We start from the raw sequence: 24011 nt of genomic DNA on the forward strand, positions 1-24011 counted from the left end.
CGTGCCTCGCGGAAACTTGGACACCGACGCAGGGGCTCGGGGGCCAACCGAAACTGGCGGTGGAGCGAAGATGAACGATACGAACCGGTCTCCTATCAGGACAGGTCAAATACTCTATCGATTTTCAGCGAGTGTTTGAACTATAAATAATTAAACGGGTTCAATGGTTGTTATTATAGTTCCGGTATATAAATAAACACGTACTTCTATGTCAGTCATTCGTAGATTTATAATTCTCGGTGCTGGTATTTCAAGGTTTCTGTAGATCATTATGCACACTCTGTACTTAAAGAGTTGCTTATAAAACATATAAATTATGAAATGGTCATAAATAACAATAATTAATTGTTTGACAGATCATATATAAAAATCGAATTCCTAAATTTGATTGTTTAACAGTTCCTAAGTTAATATTGTCTTCGGTTACCGCGATAGTTATACTCATGAAATAAAACTATGGAAACGGATTAAATCGCGTATAATGAATTTAAAATATATCCCGACGTTTCGAACTCTTTACAGCGTTCGTGGTCAACGGGTGACTGAGGAAAAATTACAATGTGCAAAAGCTACCCACATACAAGAAATATTAACGAACCATGACCACAAATAATATAGATTTCTAAGGCAGGTTCACACACTATTAATAAAGCTAGTTATACAATATTCAAAAAATTTACCATTACTATGTTAAAACATAATTAACCAATTAATCTACAAAAAAAAAAACGTTCCCACGTTCCTGAAAATGGCGTCTATGGAATGACGTCATACGGCCGTATTCCAACAATGCTTTAAAAATCACATAAATACAGTTCAGACTTTTTATAATACTGTAAGACCGGCAGTGTATGGCTATGGCATCTTTAAACATTGCTCAAGTCACCCGTTAAAAGGCTTCCAATATTTTCAGGGTTCATGTTCGTTTGTATGTTAATTCATTATTGCATCAGGACTATTGCGGGTATAAATGCTATTTCGCGACATGCAATCGCATGTAACTAATCAATCTGCATTATTATAGTAAATAGTTTCTAATATCAATGCATGAAAACGGAGAAGGAAAACCAGCACTGCGCCCTGCGTCGCCATCGAACGCTCGTGTCAATGAACGTCATTGAGTTACTCCTCCGAGCCATTCAACGCCCTACGGCTGCGCGGGTAGGGTCTAGTTGCCAACGACGGCGTACGGCAACTAGCCTTGGCTCCTACTAGCCTGGCTGACTTAGACATTCTATCCACTTTTACATAGCCTACTGTATAGATAAAGGTACTAGTATGTGCATGATGCAAGTCTGTAATACTCATCGATTGGAGTGAACACCTTACAAATTTACAGGCTGTACTTTTAAATGGGTCAGGTTACCGCTTTAGTGACGTACTGTTACGTGTTTTTTAACCTTTGAAAAAAGATTTCAAAGGGTTCGAAAATATTATATTTTTTTTATGCGCATTTGGAACTGATACGTTTGAAGTCGGTGCCAAGCCAAATGTTAAAATTTTGTTGTGCGTTGACCACACATTGTCGAACTTCGTCATCGTTGTACTTTTTTTTTATATTTTTCTAATCTACATATGATGGAGTTTTGAAGTAACAAGCATTTTTTTTACAAAAAATACTCTCGATTTTTTGCTGGTACCTATAGAAGTTTATCCCAAAGGAAATAAGTACTTAATAGATAAACTGCCAAAAATGTTTAATTTGAATACCTTTCGATCGCTCAGAGTCAAAAATGACGTTTTCGGTTGAAGAAATGTAACTTTTGAGGCTGACGGACATCTTATTTAAACATTGCGTAAACGTCAATCCTATCCTATAACATAACGCTTGCAAAAATTGCATATTTTGCTTACGATATACATATGGAGATTTTAACGCAAAAATTGCACTATTATGACACTTTGAGTTGCAGTTTCGAGGTCAGTGTTAACAGGTGACACTTTGTAAACTAATTCTTGTCTACGTTATTAGATTATATTTAAGGTTATGATCCAATACATTAGTTATAGGCTACTTGACCCTTTTTTAAAGTCTGTTTTATATGATTAATTACTGTCCAATTAACCGAAATAAAATATTACCTACCATATTTTATTATGACTTAAAAACAGCAAAAAATATTTTTAAAGTATACATTTTTCGTAATCAGGCGAAAACAACACAGCCATGTTAATCTATAGATTATCTATGCATCAGGTCATTCTACTCGAAAACTACATTTTCTGACTTTTTAAGTACGGAGGCATAAAGTTCAATATGTCAGTGATTGTTTTGACATGCAGTAAGGTTCGAATTCGATGACGTCACTACATCGCTGACAGCGTTTTCGGTGGCCAAAATAAATAAAAAATTATACACATTTTTTATCGAAAATACGTAGTCATTATACACTTTTAATACCCAAAATCTTTAAATATTGTTTTTTTATGTCAAATACTACAGAAGACAATCATTTTTTGTGCAAAATTCGATATGAGTCTAGTCGCCTATTAAGGTGCTGTATTTAGGTAGTGTAGGGTCAGTAAACGGAGTTAAAAAAAAACGCGTAGATTAGAAAAATGGATCACAATATAACTGACATAGCCAATAAATAATTGTGCATTGGGTTGTTTTCGACCCGTTACTTAAATCTCGCTTTTCCTCCAAAAAAAGTAAGAGAATGTGCCTGTCACCGCGAGGATAAAGATTTAAAAACAAATTTTGGACACACATACATAGGTTAACTTAATTAGCGATTTTGGGACGTTTCTGGAAGTCCTGTATTGATATTATATTGATGCTATAATTCTGGGTTTTATGCTTTCGATAAAAAAATCTAAAGCAGAAGTCGAAACTGCACTCAAAAGTTCATAACAAGAGACTAGCTAAAACTATTAAATGTGTCGCTTAACATCAAAACTGGGTAAATCCATTCTGCTATTAGGTTGATTATCTTTCAGATCATATTATATTTTTTATATATTCAACCTTAAAGCAGAATGGATTTACCCAGGTTTGAAGTTAAGCGACACAAATTTGCTTCTAATAATTGGCTGCATCATATTTTCTGGGAAGGTATCTATAACTTTTTTTGTAAACGCTCAATAAATCGAAATTATTAAACCGGACACGCACTGCCATCTATCTCCTTAGGCTTACGACGCTTATGATAGGTGAGAGCGAGAACAGAACAAGAACTTATTGAGCGTTAGACACCTTTAAGTACTTAAGTAGTTAGATATTCTGATGTGGCGTAAGTTCGAATTGGACCTAAGTACTTACATTACCTATGTACATGACCAAGCTATTGGTTCTAGCTATATTATGTATGTACAGACAGCGCTGTATCGTCGTAAGGCAGCCACTTATCAAATACACATACGAGTACATAATATATGAGTATGTATAATGTATCTGCTTCAACGTCATCAAAGTTATGAATATTTATAATGCACCTTTTTGGTTCAGACAGCAAATATTTCGCTCATAGCCAGTAGAAATTGTATTTACATTATTTTAGTTTTATTTTCAATATTATACAATGGATCGCTTACGCATACCGAATATAGAACATTCGCAAGCGCACTAATATTTTATATACCCATTAGCAGCTATATGTGATATTTTGAATCCAAAGGTTGTCAGTTATTGATAAGATTTATTTCAAATGGGAACTATTATGAAAATAGCACCTTATTGACAATCGACAATATGTACCCTTTTGTTTGAAAATGGCACATATTTTCTCAATGCAAGTCTTATTTTTGAACCGCACGTTACTAGATAAGGTCTTGCACAAGTAAACCCTAGTAACGCGCGGTAAAGTAGACAATAACAGTTTCAAAACGTCGTATCTACCGGAAGAAATGTATGGCAGGTAACGCGCTTATTACTTGAGCCGGTACTTATTTATGTTTCAGTACTCAAGGGCAGTGGTGATGCATATTCAACAGTATCTGTTACGTTCGCGTAATCGCACGGCTCCATCGTAACCGTTAATTGTAATAAAAAAGTTTATGTGCCAAGTGCATGGTTCTAATCACAATAATTGGTGGCTCAAAGTTGGCCGATCGGAGTGATTAAGTACCTAATAGACGTTGCCAGTTGGTAACAGATAATCACACTGTGTTACAGCCTGACATCGCGTGCGTAAATTAGGTAGACAGCATCGAATATAAAATGAAATTGATTGATAATAAATTGCAACTGGTCAATAAATCAAATAATTTTAAAGTAAGGATTTTACCTATTTAAGTATTGCCACTGTCACAGCATCTTCGACGTTAATAAACCGGTATACTTTTTTATGGATCTCCAATATTACACGACTCTTCTCTTACCAAAAATACTCTATAGTTTTACTGGTTTTAGTGATATTAATATGTTGTTTTATATTGAGGGAACGCCTATGAAAAGCTACGGGCATGGGAAAAATTCGATCGCCATACGGGCTTACGGCAGTGCAAAAGAAGAATGCATAGTTTTCATCAACGTTCGTTTGACCAGTTCATATTCAAAGGCTTTTTAGTTATTTTTTTTTATATGACTCCATCCATACTATCCATACTAATATTATAAATGGGAAAGTGTGTGTCTGTTTGTTTGTCCGTTTTTCACGGCAAAACGGAGCGACAAATTGACGTGATTTTTTAAGTGGAGATAGTTGAAGGGATGGAGAGTGACATAGGCTACTTTTTGTCTCTTTCTAACACCCCACTTCCCTAAAATGGAATGGGTGGAATTTTGTACGGAGCATTTTTCAAAGAAAATGCATTTCAATTTCAGGAGTTCAACAAATGTCAGACTGATGTTGAGTATGGTGTTATATTAAGGGATAGAAACGAAGATATTTTAGCCATAAATTTATTCAAAAGAGAAACTCAGTCAGACCACATCTTCATGAGGAAAAGTGCCATTTTCGTCGAAATTTTTAGGCTGATATTTTATCTTGAAACGTACGCTACGCATTTTTAGGTAATTGATAACTATTAACATTTACATATAAAAATAAATGCAAAGTTTTATTGAGATGGCAAAAGGCTAAAACTGGCATTTATTTTGGGGTCGGGTAGTCAAGTATTGCATGACTTAGCAGATGAGGTCGTGCGTGCCGAGTCAAACTCCTTCTACAGCAAAATGCCTAAAATTATGCAAGTTAAAGAAAAGCAAATAAAATATATTACATACATAACACTTTAAAACTTAAGATGTTATGGATATGTCGCAGTAAGATAGATAAAGCAGTTATATAGTTACAACCCTAGGGATATAATTATACGTCGTAACATAGTTAAACGAAAGCGATTTATTGCTATCTTACTAGGAATATAACTATAATACGTTACTAGTTTAGTCAAATAGTTATATGACTGGATTCAGTTTAGTGAAATGATTGTAGACAATAGTGTGGCGGTACGGCGGAGGTATAGTTATAACCCTAGGGATATAATTATATGCGTTAAACAAACAAACCACAGTGAAGAATTGTTTAGGGCAAGAATTTGTTAATTATTTCCAATTCAATGTGCTTATCTCTCTAAACACACAGACGGATGGACAGAGTCGCGACATAAGGGTTCCTTTTGATTTTTTTTTTGTATAGAACTATAAAGAACCGGGACTCCCGGTTCCAGTCCCACTTAGAGACGTATTATAATTATATCCCTAGACTAAGTTAAATCCAGTGATATAATTATATAACTAAACTAGTACCTACCGTATTATAATTATATTCCTAGTAAGATGGTTATGAATCGCTTTTGTTTAGATATGTTACGGCATATAATTATATCCCTAGGGTTATAACTATACCTCTGCCGCACCGCCGCACTCCTGCCTACAATCATTTCACTAGACTGAATCCAGTCATATAACTATTTTACTAAACTAGTAACGTATTATAGTTATATTCCTAGTAAGATAGCAATTAATCGCTTTCGTTTAATTATGTTACGACGTATAATTATATTCCTAGGGCTATAACTATATAACGGTTTTATCTATCTTACTGCGACAGATATAAATCATAGCACTACTTTTCACATCATCGTGTTTTTAAAATTTTATACCACTTTTTAACTAGGACAGTTATAGCCCAACCCTGTAGTTATATGTTTTTTTTTGCGTAATAATAATAAAAAATATACATACTTATGTAAATTATTCCAAGACCATTCAGCGGTGAGGTAGAGCGGGGCAAATCTCGACTGGGGGAGAATTGTAACTAATCCATTTTTTCCATTAATTACACTATGATGTTGAGTTCTACACGTATCCGCTGATGGACACTCTATTCAATAATGCAAACATTGTAAAACATGAAAAAATGGACCAGTTACAATTACGAGATTTGCCCCGCTGTACCTTAATTTTTTTTTTGAGAAAATAAAAAGAAAATCAAAGATCTCGGGCAAGAACATCCATATCGTAGTGAAAAGAACGCGAACCTAAAGCGCCTTAGACGATTAAGATGAATGATGTATTATTAGAATTCTTACCCTTGCTGAGTGACATTGGTTATATGACGTCATGATGATAATAACATGGCGGACTTAATACACCATAATATTGTGCTACCGTTACAATAAAAACACGAAATTCTGTTGAGTAGTTAACCCTTAAATGCATAGTGATGTATATTGTATAATATACTGGATTTCCTTCATTGTATACATATACTAGTATGCATCATATAGTTTTGACTTTATTGACAACGTCAAAATTCAAATTTGAATGCATCATTGTCAAAGTCATGCATTTAACAGTTAAGGTGAGATGGTTAAAATTTAAAAATATAACAATGCATTAAGGTGTACTCGGGTAATTACGAACGTCAAAACCGTCGGTAAATTCCGAAAAGGGGGTTTATAAGGGTTTATTACTATGGAATCACGGGTGATTATCATTTGAATTTCGGAATTATCCAATTAATGGCATTACCCGAATACACCTTATGTAAGTTTTTAGGTTCGTTTTAAAATTGTTCTCATGATTTTTATATTGGATCGAATAGATTTCTTTCAGATTTGGATTCTTTTACCATTCGTATTTTTTCTCTCGCTCATTTCTTGCGTGCAAGTGACATCTTATGACTCAACGTCGCATCGTCGCAGCTCAATCTGCAAACTAAAGAGATGAATATAGGAGTTTGAGTGGGAAGGCCGAATATGTATAACTGTTAAAAGTTGAGCCCTCCCAGCCTTCATCCATTTTCGTGAAAATACGAATGGTAAACGATATAGCACTATATTTTTAATAAACTTCTACGGCAGTCAGTATGCTGGAAATATGAAGGTCGGATATTAGGTACCTAAAGAAAAAAAAATGGCATGACATGACCGAGGTGTGTGAAAAGCATGAAGAAAATTCTTAACACGAGCTTTTAAAGTTATTAAGCCGTACCATCTTTAGAACTGTGTTGCCTTTAAACTAAAAGGATGTTGCGCAGTATACGACGAACTAAACTCGGTGAGGCTCGGACGACATCTTTAGTTCTCGGTATTCAAACTGCATGCACGCGACATCAAAAGGGTTAAAAGAGGCTTTAGTATGACGCGTGAGGGTGACATAGTGCATGCATATCGTTACGGAGTAGAACGAAGTATATAATTTTTATGCAAAATTGCGAAAAAAAGGTAAACAAATATGCAAGTGTTACGTTACGTACGAGTAGTTTGTAATCCTAAATTTACCTACTTACGATACAGTAGTGACAAAAGTTTCTCAAAGTTATATCTCTATTTTGGTAAGTACTTATTTGAAAAGTTCGTAAGTACTAACATCAACACTCTTAGCTAACCATCGCTAGACGTTAGGCTCTTGCAATAAGGATTACAAATGTACAGCTAACAGTGTTTGTTGCCAATGGTACCAGCATCTACTGTCTAAAATATTTTATTATTATTATTACAAGCCTATATTGTGTCCCACTGCTGGGCAAAGGCCTCCCCCTTAGATTTCCACTCGTCCCGGTTCTGGGCGATCTCCGGCCAGTTGTTGAGATACACGTCCAGGTCATCCCGCCATCTCCGCCTGGGCCTGCCAGATCCTCGTCCGTTTTGCGGCATCCATACTGTGGCTACTTTAGCCCACCTCTGTGGATGCATACGGCAAACATGGCCTGCCCAGTCCCATTTCAGCTTGGCGGTCTTGACTCCAACATCAATAATGCGTGTTTTTGAGCGCAGCGTAGAGTTTCGGATTCGGTCAATCCGTTTTACTCCTAAAATGCTACGCTCCATAGCTCTTTGACAAACCTTCAATTTGGTCTTTTGCGCCTCGGTGAGTGACCACGTTTGAGCACCGTAGGTTAGGACAGGCAGGATGCACATGTCTAAAATATGTAATATTTATTTACAAAAATATAGTTACAAATATTACAAATACGTATAAAGCATCAACAAAACAGGGAATACTGTCTAAATATGTGTGTGACATCAACTACATTGCATAAACGAATTTTTAAGTATAACGGATTAATTGTTCTTTTCAGAACAAAAAGTTGTGTTTAGAGGTTACAGTGGGTATCTTCCGTCTCGATTAAACCGTTAGAAAAGAAAATTATTCACGTTTTCATCCATTATATGATTTCTGAATTTAACACTCCCAATGACACATGAATTCTTTCAATGTTGGTCTCAGTTTCGATATTTGACAGTACTTTGTCACCCTATCTTCTATGGTACCAAAGAGGATCAAGTATTATAGAGAGTTACTGTCAAAGTAAAATATCTAATCACAGTGCATAGACTGCCATCTCCCGACACAAGCTTAAATCTTTTAAACCTCAGTTTTGACAATTTTGCCCATATTCTTAGCTTGATATGTGTTAAAATCTCAAATATTAATATTAGCGCCATCTAGCCGAGCGTCCCCCAGAAGTGTAACTCCATCTAGGCCACCGTACCTTTTTCTATATGGTTCCGAGGTACGTTTTTTTTTCTTAGACTGTAGCTGTCTATACGGAGTTACATATGTCTTTGATGGTACTTATACATACATACATACAATCACGCCTGTATCCCATAAAGGGGTAGGCAGAGCACATGAAACTACTAAAGCTTCAGGGCTACTCTTAGCAAATAAGGGGTTAAAAGAAAACGAAACTGTGGCATTGCAGTGACAGGTTGCCAGCCTCTCGCCTACACCACAATTTAACCCATATCCCATAGTCGCCTTCTACGACACCTACGGGAAGAAAGGAATGGTACTTATAATGTTATGAAAAGTCAGTTGCTTGGTTTTGATCCGCGCCAGCGTGCGAGTGGTGATGTGATGAGTAGCTAGCTACCAGCTGTCCTAGTTTCGCGCTGCGTCGCCTGCAGCGGGTGAAGGAACGTCATTGACCCACCTCTCGGCGACAGACATAGCCTGGATCCATTGATCGCTGCATTAATACTATATTCTCTACTACTTCGCTGTCCGCTTATATGCGGTGACGTAAGTTTGATATATGTACTTTCACGCGATACCATAGGAGTTTATAAAGATTTAAACAAAATTGAAAATCCCCCGACCGCGACATAGTGGACCGATTTTCATGAAACATGGCTAAGAACACTCCCGACTAACTCAGCTTTCAGACAAAAAAACTAAATTTAAATGTTCATCCGTTTGGGAGCTACGATGCCACAGACAGACACACACACACACAGACAGACAGACAAACAGACACGACAAATTTATAACACCCCGTCGTTTTTGCGTCGGGGGTTAAAAACTATAAATCTAGCTCATACGCACATTATTCTCTCATATTATCTGAGCTTGCGTTTTTTTATAATTTTATTATAAAGGAAAATTCGTGACAATTTGGCCCATATTCTTAGCTTGTATGTGTTAAAATGTCAAATATTAATATTAGCGCCATCTAGCCGAGCGTCCCCCAAAGGTGTAACGCCATCTAGGCCACCCTTTTTCTATATGGTTCTGAGGTTCGTTTTTTTCTTAGACTTTAGCTGTCTATACGGAGTTACATATGTGTTTGGTAAATATAGTAATTGGTACGTCCGTTCGGCCGACGTACGCAACAGACGTCAAGAGAGCCAAGGTCCGTCCTAAAATACGAAATTCAGAAACAATAACATTATTGTTTACATAATCAACATTATTTAATGAACCCGGTCTCGAGTGTCCACTGTCCACAGGTCATATTTTATGGCGCGCGTTCCCGAGTCACAATTGCCCCGCTGTACCTCACAGTAAGATGTATAAAACAATATCAAATAAATTCGTAGTGTTAAAACACCTGTTTATACGTTAAGTATTGAAATGCACCTTATTGGTGAAAAAACTGACGGGCGAAAATAGGACGATTTAGAAAGTTTAACCCTTAAATGCATAGTGATGTATATATGCATCATCTATTTTTGACTCTAATGACAGCATGTCAAAATTCAAATTTGAATAAATCTTTGTCAAATACGACGAATCAGGAATCCGACGTAACTGGAATACGACGAAACAGATATAAACCTAATATAGAACATAACTTTATTCATCAGTGTGGATATACTTATTATAATATTGGCAAAAAAAAATAGTGAACCGATCGTAAGATCCGGCAGACCGTAAAATTCATAGGCATAATTTTCCGACTACAGGGTAGTTTGCCTTTTGCTAGTCTAAACTATCTAACTAAATCTAGGTATACTATACAAGTGTAGATGCCTATCTTTTATTTTAATGTGGTTTCAATTGTTCTGTGAAGTGCTGACTGTGTGCTGACTTTACTTTCGGCTGCCGATATAATATGGGTTTGTTTTTTATTCTCCACTCGAAATCCAACGGTTCGTGAAAATCTGATCATACGGTCGTGTTCCCCATGAAGCATGTGGACCCTTTAACCATGGAACGCCACTCACACACTTGATGATGACGTCAACGCGCTATAACCGAAGGCGCAACCTGTAGAGTCCTAAATCAATAGAGACGAGCCTCCTGTGACGTCACTGCGACGAGATAAATACGGCACGCGTGTCAGGAGGCTTGTCTCCTTCACCCCACAGACATTTACATAAGCGTGAGCGGAACAAGAATAGCACGAAATATTAATAGACGGGTTGTAATTTATAGTATATACATATGTCAAGTATATTAGATTAGACTATTTTTGGATACATAGGACATAATTAAATGTTGTAGAGCTTAGAACTGAAAAAATATAATAATATATCGTGATCCTAAAATAAAACGTTATATAACATTTTAAGAATATTAAGTCTGTTTATTTTCAATGCCTTGAAACTAGAGCATTAATCCATTATTTTTGTAATGTCACTTGTGTGTATTTAAATATAAATCGAGCGTATATTTAATTGAAGTATATATATTTTCGCAGATATAATTTATGAACAAATTGATAAAATACACCGTTATACAATCACATGTATGCTGAACAGGAAATATTACATATGTATTATGTATTTAATATTTATATTAATTCATCGAATTGTACGTAACAGTTTTTATATAATATTAATAGTAACTAAGTACTTAGTAACGTGGTGAAATGTGCATAAGTCGTGCATAACTTTTCAATACATACATACATACAATCACGCCTGTATCCCATAAAGGGGTAGGCAGAGCACATGAAACTACTAAAGTCTCAGTGCCACTCTTGGCAATTAAGGGGTTGAAAGAAAACGAAAAACGAAAAATTGTGACATTGCAGTGACAGGTTGCCAGCCTCTCGCCTACGCCACAATTTCACCCAAATCCCACAGTCGACTTCTACGACACCCACGGGAAGACAGGGGGTGGTGAAATTTGGTGGGGGGGGTGGTAACTTTTCAATATACGTCAGAAAGGGACAAACGAACTTTATCGGCTTGATAACTTTAGTGAATGTTTATGAATACACGGGTAGGTGTCTAACAGGCCAATTCTAACTTGCACTGATATCATAAGGACATCTCAACTTGTTATTCGGATATCGTGCATCTCGCGCATGCTTGCCCGTAGCTGAATTGGCGCGAGTGAGACGCACGATGACTGAATGACATCGTTCTGGTGTCAGTGTACGTTTCAACTGGCCTACAAGTCTTTACCGCCTTGTGCATGCAATACGATCATTTACTTTAACAACATTTTGATAGAGATAAATGTAAAGAGCAGACTCATTTGAACACACATTAGCATTTCTTTACATCTTTATTTAATACAAAAGAAAGAACATTGGAATAATTAGTTGATTTTGATTATATTTATAACCTAACCACAAAATTTAAATTTTGACAAGAAAACCCCTACATAGTGGACCAATTTTCATGACACATAGCTTTCAAACAAAAAAACTAAATCTAAATAGGTTCCTCAGTTCGGGAGCTACGATGCCACAGACAGACATACACACAGACAGACCGACAGACAGACAGACAAACAGACAAACAGACAAACAGACAAACAAACAGACAGACAGATACGTCAAACTTGCCACGTCAGCAAATTTTAATTGATCCTATTTTGTTATCAACATTTAATAAGTCGACTTTCGTAAGATACATACCTAAGGATAATTGTTATAATTAAGAAAGTATACATAGATACTAGAGCACCTTGATGACGATATAAAACTTACTGAAATCTCAATTCATCAAAAAATCTTGGTAACAAAATAGGAATAACAAAAACAAATTTAACTTTTTCCTTATTTTTTGTACAAACTTTTCGAGAACTGCTGTAATAAGTAATATTTACGCAAGCGAGACCCACCAAAGGTTAGTACCGATGTTATGACCATAGGCGCTTATAAAAATGTAAACAAAGTTAAAATTTTGAAAAAAACCCCGACCGCGACATAGTGGACCGATTTTCATGAAACATGGCTAAGAACACTCCCGACTAATTTTATTTTTGTACAAACTTTTCGAGAACTGGGGGCCGATTTTTGAGTCTCACGGCGTTCGAATTCAGAAAATTGTCACTGAATTTAATAGGCAATTCACCGTTTTCAACCGGTATTTTAGTGACAGTGAGACTCAAAAATCGGCCCCCTGCTACATAATACGTAATATCTACGCAAGCGAGACCCACCAAAGGTTAGTACCGATGTTATAATTTGGCAAAACGTGGAGGGGGGCTCGGGGTCGGATGTGAAGGCAAGTGCGGGGTGCAGCGGGTGAACGAACGTCATTGACCCAGCTTCGGGCCCTCCTTATAGCGGGAAGGTAACACCCCGTTGGCGGACCCTTCCTTCCTGTCGTCTGAACGCTTCGAACCTACAGATTGTGTTCCTTCGAATGTATGTTATTGATATTGTAATTCGTTCTAATTACAAGGGTGCCAGGAAATTAAAAAGGAACACAACCTACGAAACCAAGAAAGCTAGGAATTAACAAATTCGACATACAAATTGATGATCGCGCTAATTTTGAAGTTGAACTAACTGAACCTATCACTAGTTATTTTATACTAAAATTGTGCTTTAAAAAGTTCATTGACCTACCAAATAACTTATAAATATAATAAAATAATAATTATGTATAAAATCAAATTAACAAATCTGAACGACATAATGTAATAAATTAATGTATCTTTCAATTTAATATTCGAAATTGTAATTAGACTGAAATTTTATTAATCTTAATTTAATTGCTGTAAAATAATTGATGAACGTGTAATATTTATAATATTACTAGATTTGCTCGCGGCTTCGCTCGCGTTTAATTCGAAAATTGCTGAATTCACCATACAATTTTCCATTTTAGGAAGTGGGGGTTAGAAAGAAACAATAAGTAGCCTACGTCACTCTCCATCCCTTCAACTATCTCCACCTAAAAATCACGTCAGTTCGTCGCTCCGTTTTGCCGTGAAAGACGGATAAAACAAACAGACACACACACTTTCCCATTTATAATATTAGTATGGATTAATAAAATGTCTATGTCTATATTAATTATAGTATAGTACCTACATGTACGAGGATACACTAGAAGCCGAAGACAAACCCCTTTGTGTTATTTTAGACTGTCTAATTATAGGTACAGAACTTTGTGAAGTTCCCGGTATCATATCAGTACTCGATACAAAAATGGCTAATTGGCTATCTGAGGTGCAACTCTAAGAAATGTTGGATTTCTTATAAACTCTGTCATTTACCAACCAATCAAACTACAAAAATAAACAAATCCGAGCAGAGACTTATATTGGCGCGTTTAATTATATAAAATCAATACAAGATCGTCCATTCACATCAGATGCAATATAAACGAAGGCAGTTCAAACCTTGACTGCGTACGGCCTTTAGATTTTCCTTCTTCCAACAAGTATTTTATCAATGTCAAGTGCAACAGGACTTGAGCTAACTATTGCACGGCGTCATCGCAAAACGAATGCGACCGATTCACGGAGCGATACAATCATATTTTCTATGCTTGTATATATTTCTACACATTCTTGTTTACTGATACAAGTTGTAGATATGTTTGTACAAGTACTTTTTAATCTTAACTGTTCGAGTGTCTGCGGCTGGGCAAAGGCGTCTCTTCTGATTCTCCACTCCTGATCCTCCGCTTATTCCGCCTAACTAATTGTAAATATGTATGTTGTATCGTGAATTTTCATAATAGAGAACTAAAAACAGTATCTACAGGTAAAGAAAATTAACTAAATATTTACCTTCATCTTGAGGAAAATGTATATTTAGTGATACCATTGACAGGTAGTAGTAAATAATGTTTCCTATTGTTCTGGTTTTTAATTGACCTACAGAAATAGAACAATTTTAAGTGATAACTTCGAAATATTGGATGCATTTGTAAGGCTATCCATCTGATTGCAAGCATCTGGTAGCCCTTGTGCCTATAGAGATGACTCTAAAAATGAGGGTCATATTTCGTTGAACTGCGGGTGCATTTGAAGATTTGTACTCACTTTGTTTTTAGCGAGCAGTCCGTAACGAGAATTTTGTTTACATTTGTAATATTTCTCAGTTACAAGACAGTAATATGTTTGACATTGTCATTGTTCAGAGTTTCCTGACAGCAAATGTCAGCTCTTAGCCACGGAAGGGTTAATTAATTTAAATCCCGAAAGCGCTAATAAATTGGAAATTAGTTGGAAATTCTAATTCAGCGGTTACCATGTGAACTAATAATGTTATTTCACGAGAAACTACAACACAACCCAATATGATAGGTAAAGCTTGGGCACCAATTAAAATTTAGGGTTTTCGTTCGTGCAAATGCTGCATCTGAATAATGTGGTTAAAATAAAGTATCCAGCTATTGAATACGATAAAATAAAATCGCTATTTTTATTTAATTAGGATCAAATATTCGAACATAATCATTGTTGAACAACAGTGAGGGCTCTTCCCCATTTTTCTTTAATTATGTATTGACCATAAAGTCGCTGAAGCTAATCGTCTAGTGAATTTTAGGTACACAAGCGGCCACACGATGTAGTACGTATCTTGCGTGTTCTGCCTTAACTGCGTTGCGGTAGACTTTAGGATAGGTCTAGATTACCGGACGGCCGATGGACAGGACCACCATTCAACTCGGAGTCACTGCCATTATACCAGCTAACGACTTCCCCCGATTTGCAACATCCATGCAGCATCATTAAATAACCCGTGGGTGGTGTTACCAGCGCTTTCGGTGTCCGCTGCACCGAAGTCCCACTTCCGGCCTCGCTGGCTCGATCAATACGTCGCGGGGAACGAACCCGTGACCTCGGGTTGAGAAGTAGGACGCCGCGCAAGCGCCGCCGCGGCCGGTGCATCCATAGGCAACTCTTTGAATTGCTAATGTGAGAGCCTCGAGCGTCTGAAGTGCATCGGCTCTTTGAATTGTAGATGGCCCAGCTAACACCCTCACTTGGTCACTTCGCTCCGGTGATATCTTTAGATTCCTCTCGAGTAATTACAAGTCTTTCGAAGGGAACAGGAAAACTTCGCAGCCAGACTCAGAACGTTGTGATGACTTTATTTATGTTAAATGAACTCGTTTTGACTAAGAACACTTAAAAATATTTGACAATATTTGTTATTTGTGTATGTAGCATAAATTAAAGTAAAGAATGATAAGCATTTGTAGTTTTACTGAACCATTTGATACATTTAAAATAATCTGCACCAAACAGTATTAGCTGCTGGTTGAGATCGTAAAAGTCTGATTACTTGGGCCTTCGTAGCCCTTAATATCTCCTTGACTTAGTTATCCACGATAACCCATTGAAAACCCCTTCAGCGGCGTTTCATAAAAAATATGGGTACAATCTGACGCTTTATGAATTGGCTAAATTTAGTATATATTCCATTAATAGCATTACAACATCGATGATAATAGTCTGGGAATGCCTAGTCTGTCGTACATTACGAGTAACTAAATATAACTAGAGTTTGACCGTTTGACATTTCGCTTTATGGGATCGATACAGTTCTGTCCAACAATGGTTACACACAAGGATCAGATGGTATATAGGTCACAGTCCAACTGCAACGTTATCAGTTCAGAGACTCATAATAGTCATAATCCGACTTGCGATTTCAATGGGCGCTGGAGTCTAGCAGCCTAACGCAAACGATTACTAGTTCTGACGTAGTGAAAGTGAAATGGCTGACAGGCTAGACCATGTCTATTGTCGGTAAGGATTCCCACAGGCACTCATCAACGGGAAACGGTAATTTATCATCCATTCATTGCGTAATTCGGGAATACGAGAATACTCGGAAACCGTATAAAGTCGAGGCGACGACACCAGTGACGGCAATCCAGAATATTTTCCTATTCATTCAATTTCACCGTCTCCATTTTTCAGGAAACTCTCCATTTTTATTACAGCCTCTATTGCGCCCTCTATTACCGGGTAGAAGTACTCGTAGTCAAGCCCACCCCTATCTTTACACTGTTGTAAGCGTAATATACCTACATGTATCCATTCACACAGGATTTTATGTAATTTACCTACATAGTTACCTTTACTATACCTAATTAATTTCAGCAAGCGTGCCTTGTGCCTCACTTCTCACTGTCGTCTTCAGTGGCAAGTGCCCGCCCCACCGTCACTTTAGGGTCTATAAAACAAATCCATTATCATTACGTCATGTATTTATCATTTTACTAATGATGTTTGATTTTCAGTTGTGCTACGGAGAAACATGAAGGTACCTACTTTCTGACCATGGTGCAATAAACGATTATGATTATGATTATGACGTCTATTTAAAAGGCTTTGTTTTATCAATGACGATATAACTAATACGGGACAGACAAAGCCCTTACAAAAAAGTGTTCCCCTGAAATGTCATGGGCCTTTTAGGTTTAAAACTAGATGGCACTGTTTCGCAGCCTTCAAGTGGTCAAAATCATATTTTTCACAAATATTTTTGCGTGTTTTTATTTTTCATAAGAACAAATGACATACTACTTTATTTTAATATCATGATATCACGTCAATGTTCATTTTGAAAAAACAAAATTGTAGGCATCATGAGTGTATATTTAAAATTGCAAACGGGACTTAATCGCGTATTTACTATGTTTGAAACACTATGTTTTAAACACTAACCTCCGACGTTTCAAGGACGGCATTGTCCCCGTGGTCTCGGAGAAGACTGGCTGAAGTTGACATCAACATCTTCTAGCTGTACGAGTTTTTCGAACTACCCGCACTTGGTCCTGACTACCCACTTGAACAGTTTGTGCACTAGGGATGTCACCTTGTCGACACACAACACTCACGATATTCGGTTTTTCAACCTGCGATATTTGTTTCTTCTTGCATTTACTAATGACCGGGTTCCATGTGGATGAGATATTAAAACCTTCGTCTCGATTGAAATTCGATTGAAAATCGCCAGGTGAACAAGTCTGCCGTTGCTGAGCACTTGCTACAGTCAGGGCCTAACCATTGGATTGAGCTTCACAACCCTAAAATTCTCTCTACAGATCGTGGGTATTATAGTAGAAAAATACGTGAAGCCATTGAAATTAAGAAGTATAAAAATTTCAATCGAGACGAAGGTTTTAATGAGATATTAATCTCATCCACATGGAACCCGGTCATTAGTAAATGCAAGAAGAAACAAATATCGCAGGTTTAAAAACCGAATATCGTGAGTGTTGTGTGTCGACAAGGTGACATCCCTAGTGCACAAACTGTTCAAGTGGGTAGTCAGGACCAAGTGCGGGTAGTTCGAAAAACTCGTACAGCTTGAAGATGTTGATGTCAACTTCAGCCAGTCTGCTCCGAGACCACGGGGACAATGCCGTCCTTGAAACGTCGGAGGTTAGTGTTTAAAACATAGTGTTTCAAACGGGTCTCAAAAACGCGTAACTTTTCAAGATTGCCATAAAACTAACCTAACCTAACCTATCTATAGGTGACCCTAATGAAACCGTTTCAGAATTATGACTAATGATAATCTGGCTAACAAAGGGATCCGTTTTAAATGTTATATTCATCAACTTTCTTGATTCTAAGATTATAGTATTCTATAATATGGGTTGTTAACGTTAGAACTATTAAACGTTATTCGTAACAAAGATTATGACTTATGAGGTTTATGCCTTAAAACTGTATGCAGAACAATCAGTAGGGCTTCAAAAAATATGCCTAGTAATATTTCTGGATAATTATTGTTATGCCTTTCAATTTTATACTCATCAACTTTATGACTTTTAAGGTTATGGCATCCAATATTATGGGTTGTTAATGTTAGTACCATTAAGCATTATTCGTAACAAAAATTATGACTAGTGATGTTTATGACCATAAAATATATGAATAACAACTTATGACTAACGAAATTCTGACCAAAAAGTTTATGGGAAAGAAAGGGGTCCCGTTTCAAACATAGTAAATACGCGATTAAGTCCCGTTTGCAATTTTAAATATGTGTAAAAATCGTGAAAGTTTGAATCAGTATCATGAGTGTAGTTATGATAGTATTTAATAGGTGGCGCTATAAAAATGAGGTACGATTTTTAGTATGAAGGTTGTGAATCCTATATAAATCATCCTTGGTTTTTATTGAAAATTTTACAAATACCATTTCTTGATTTAAAGTTCTTTAATTGAGATGACCCGGCAGTAGCCCATGTGAAACTTAAGTAGGAGTCAGTGGCGTAGCGTCGATACAACTCGATTACCAACAGGTTCCTTACGTTCCTTAAATTCTGCAGTATCTGTAGAAGTCCAAACAAAACAGATTCCAAAAACCCCTCTGGCTTTACCAACAAAAATTTATTTTCACGCGTCGCGTCGCCACTGGCAGGACTACATTTTGTACACTGTCTAAATAGTGTCACTGGAAATGCTTAATACTCGCCGATTAGTCCATAATAAAAAAAACCTCCCACTGAATCCATCGTTGTCATTTTCAGTTTGTAATTATTTGTAGCTGAATCTGTGCAGAACATTGTGTACGAAGTACATTAAAAATAGAAATGGACAATTATTTAATATCTATGATTTCCTCTAGCTCTAAATAATTAAGTAGCTCATTCGGTTTCCATGACGATTCCCCAATGATCGTGATGTGAACGCAATAAGTGGCTTGTTGACGAAAATATATCTGAAAGCTTCTTTAGGAGGCGATGGCGGGAATAGGGCACGTCTTCTTTGATTTTATTAGGTTGTTGTATAATTATTTTCCCACTTCAAAAATTTCTTGCTATTTCTAGTATTGTCTGGAATATTCTATCTGGTATATAGCAGAATGTTGTCGAATCTTTCACGTCGGGTATTATAAGCGGGGGCTTGTCACAGGGATTTAGTTAAAATATAAAAAATGGACCAACAACATCTTCGAGTGATTTATTTAAGTATACGAACACAAATTGGGAACCAGTTCAAGGGAAACAGCAAATAAGATTAACAGTGCTTTTGGCCCAAACACTACTACCGATCGCACAGTACGAAATTGGTTTCAGCGCTTTGATGAAGGAGACACAAGTCTAAAAGTCATTCCTCATACTGGTCGCCCAGTCACTTTTGACGAAGTGGCATTGCGGCGCGAGCTTGAGTTGCATCCGGATTCCACCACCAGAGATTTAGAGAAGACTCTAAAATATCACTACAGTACCATAGATCGCCATCTACAATCCATGGGTAATCGTAGAGTTTTGTCAAGATGGACGCCTCATGATTTGACCGATGCTCAACGTGAAGTACGTGTTAGCATTTGTGAAAGTCTGCTGCTTCCCCAAAAAAATTCTTGAAGTCGATCATCACTGGAGACGAATCCTGGATCTTGTACGAGAACGTCACACGAAAAGCCTTTTGGATACCTGCCGATAAACGGCCACCAACACAGCCGAAAAGGAGTACGCATGGTCGGAAATTTCTCCTGTCAGTCTTCTGGGATTCGCAAGGAATGTTGTTTTGGGAGGTACTGGAGGATAACCAGACTACTGACGCCGAAGTCTACGTGAATGAACTAAAGAAGTTGGCGAACGCTGTTAAAGAAAACCGGCCAAGAGCGTGTCGGGCCACGCTCAGTGTATGGTTCCGTAGTTTTCCGTATTTTTCTCAAAAACTACTGAACCTATCAAGTTCAAAACAATTTTCCTAGAAAGTATTTATAAAGTTCTACTTTTGTGATTTTTTTCATATTTTTTAAACATATGGTTCAAAAGTTAGAGGGGGGGGGGGACGCACTTTTTTTTCCTTTCGGAGCGATTATTTCCGAAAATATTATTATTATCAAAAAAAAATCTTAGCAAACCCTTATTTATTTTTCAATACCTATCCAACAATATATCACACGTTGGGGTTGGAATGAAAAAAAATATCAGCCCCCAGTTTACATGTAGGGGGGGTACCCTAATAAAACATTTTTTTCCATTTTTAGGGTTCCGTACCTCAAAGAGGAAAAACGGAACCCTTATAGGATCACTCGTGTGTCTGTCTGTCCCTCTGTTACAGCCGATTTCTCCGAAACTACTAGACCGATTTACTTGAAATTTGGTACACATATGTAAACCTGTGGCCCAAAGACGGACATGTAATTTAATTAAATGAAATTTAATCATAGGGGTCACTTTTGGGGGGTAAACTTGAAAATTAAAAATCAAAGTTATTAAAACTATATTGTGTTATATATCAAATGAAAGAGCATTTTATGAGCATTTTAAATATATTTTTTTTTAATTTTTAATTTTGGTACTTTAGAAGTAATTTAAGAAAATAGACAAAAAATGACCATCCCCCCCCCCTTATCTCCGAAACTACTTAGCGTAAAATTTTCAAAAAAATACACGAGATAGCCCTTTACCTCTAGATTACAGGAAAACCTATTAGAAATCTACAGTCAAGCGTAAGTCGGACTTACGAGAAAAAAACTCAAATTAAGATTTTCACTCACTGACGCTGCAAGCAGTTACTAAACGTCTTAAAATTTTGTAAGCGTGATGGACAGGTAGAAAGAAATTAATTTCTGTCTTTTTTCTTTTTAGAAATTGTTCAATTTTTTTTTTCATTTGCCAAAATGACTTAAGTTCCAACTAAAAAGGAGGCGCTTAAGACCGTTTGTAAGTGGACTGAGCAAAATTTTGTTCAAATCGGTCCAAAAAAAGGTCTCTGTTGACGAAAACATAGAATTTGTGCCACCGACAGCCTAAATCTGAAGTCCATTTTGCTCTATCTCTTATCGTTTCCGAGATATACACGTAAAGTCTTGAAAGTGCGAAAAGTTAACTTTGCCATCACAGTCGTTCAGGCGCTCATGAGTTCTTTGTATGGAAAAGTCGAAAACCGACTCGCACTTGACCAATGTTCATAGAACGTTGTGGTTTTTTACACACGGGTCCGCGACCACAGAACTAAATCAAGATTGAGTTCTGTGTCCGCGACTGACGACGTTCGAATGTTTTGTTCGGAAATGTTTGAGGGTGGTTTCTCTGAAACGTCGCCGGCGGCGGGTGGTTCGACGGGCGAAGGTCACACGCCGTACGCGTCGGTCTGTATTCGTTTTGTACAATAGCAACGGACGGCGGGTGGCGTCTTGATATGGAAAATGACTGACTTCACTAAAGATAATGATGAACTCATTGAGGTAATACTAGAGAGGACACTGCGAGCAAAAAGTTTGCGCTACAAACATAAGTCCATGGACTTATGTTGCCTCAGTCAGTCTCTGCGCGTAGCGTGAGGAGGTTGTTTCTGCCTGCACACAAATAAAATGTAAAAATGCCTTCCTGCGCAACAAGATGCTGTTTAAGCCATACGGGAAAATCGAATAAAACTGACGTGTCACATTTCATCGGTTAGTATACACGCTATGTTAATCGATCTTTATTTAAGTAATTATTTCAATGAAGGGACGCGCTCCTCAAACGCGAAGATATCGCTGCCATTTTGTTGAACGAAATCATAGATTAATCGCATCATAATCGCACAGACTTGACATGTAGGTAATGAAGTATAGTACCTAATTGTGATTATATTCTGTTTGTAATATATAAAAGAGAAATGTTAAATTTATTTCACGTTAACTTATGAATACTACATAGTTCTAACACGAGTCACGATATTTTCATACAATAATAACCTATGATTTTCTTCAAGGGCAATTAAAGTATATGAAAAAAATCAATAATGTATTTTTGTTTCACTTAGTAGAACTTAAACATAGCACAATGTATGATAGTGCTAAAATTAAACTACTTAGTATTTTACAAAAAGTATAAAAAAAGGTCTTCACTAAGAGTGTCGCGTCTAGGTGGTCATTGGTCAAGTCTTACTCTATGACACGGTACCTCCCCACGCATGCGCCGCGCGCTGCCGGCCGGAGCACAGACTTTGTTTGGGGTGTCATTTCTAGTATGTTAGTACATAGTAATTCAATGGATGAATTGTACTTCTGTGAACTGTTTTCGATATAATCGAATATATGATGTAAATTTTTCTTTACTACAATGCAAGTGTTTGAGTACCAAGTTAAAAATATTACTTTCTTTTTGCCGGTTTCATACAAAAATATCGTTTGACTGTCTCTTTTTTTGGGTAAAATCAATATTTACATGGAAACGGATTAAGTCGCGTATAATCTTCTTCCTCTAAGAATTACAATGTAAGTATTTTTGCATTCATTTTGATCAGAGCACAACACAACAGTTCAAAAATCAGTCTACCAGAGCTTCTGAGTTCCGTCGCCAGCGACGGGTGACCAAGGGTCAGAAAACCCACGCACCCGCGACCGACGGCGTGTGGCACAGCGGCACATGCGGCTCACATCCAGACGCCGCCGGGCGCGTGTGACGGGCCAGAGAAACCAGGGCCTTAGGCCTAGGTGATTATCGCCGCGCCGCAGAGGACGCGCTGAGGGGGGGCGGTGCCTACAGCAGTTGTAGTTGTATGCATACCTAGCTCACGCACACAGACGCGTCCACTGGCGCCGCCAGGGGCGGCTCACTCCGCTATCCTATCGCCGCGCTACAAGTATATCCTGGCGGCCGCGAGGTCGCGGCCTACTCAGGGGTGGCGCAGGCGCACATTCTCACGGAATGCACGTTCGCACTTTCTATTGTTACTTTACATCGCGAGGTTTTTTAAGCGATGTCCGCGGGTGAAATGGCTAATAATACTTAGTTAAATAGACATATTGAATAAAATAAATACCAAAAGATATTCTTATACAGATCTACTACTGATTAAGTCCCACGGAAAAGTTCAATAAGGCTTGTGATGTTGGAACCTTGAACAAAAGTATATAAATACAGCGTATATAGGTACCTACCTAGAAAGTACTCAAGACTTGAATATAATAATATAACATTTAATGTGAGTATTAATTCGTTTGGATCCATTGGTAACCCTATCACCGGACGCCGCGCACGTGCGGCTCGATTCTTTGTAAGAATGTTGTAGGTATTTAAAAAGGCGTCATTTCGGAAACATCAAAGCAGTGGGCCTTCTGTACTTGTGCTATTATATATTCTGTGGCGCCGCGCTGGTGTCCGCGTGCGCTCTCTGCAGTGTGCGCTGCCGCTGCCACGAAACGTTTACCTACTCCGTGTAATACTGATAAAAGAAAGTATTGACATGAATTCACACGTTTCGGAAATGACTGTAGGTATTTCAA

This window comes from Leguminivora glycinivorella, chromosome Z (assembly GCF_023078275.1).
Source record: "Leguminivora glycinivorella isolate SPB_JAAS2020 chromosome Z, LegGlyc_1.1, whole genome shotgun sequence".
NCBI classification, from domain to species: Eukaryota; Metazoa; Arthropoda; class Insecta; order Lepidoptera; family Tortricidae; genus Leguminivora; species Leguminivora glycinivorella.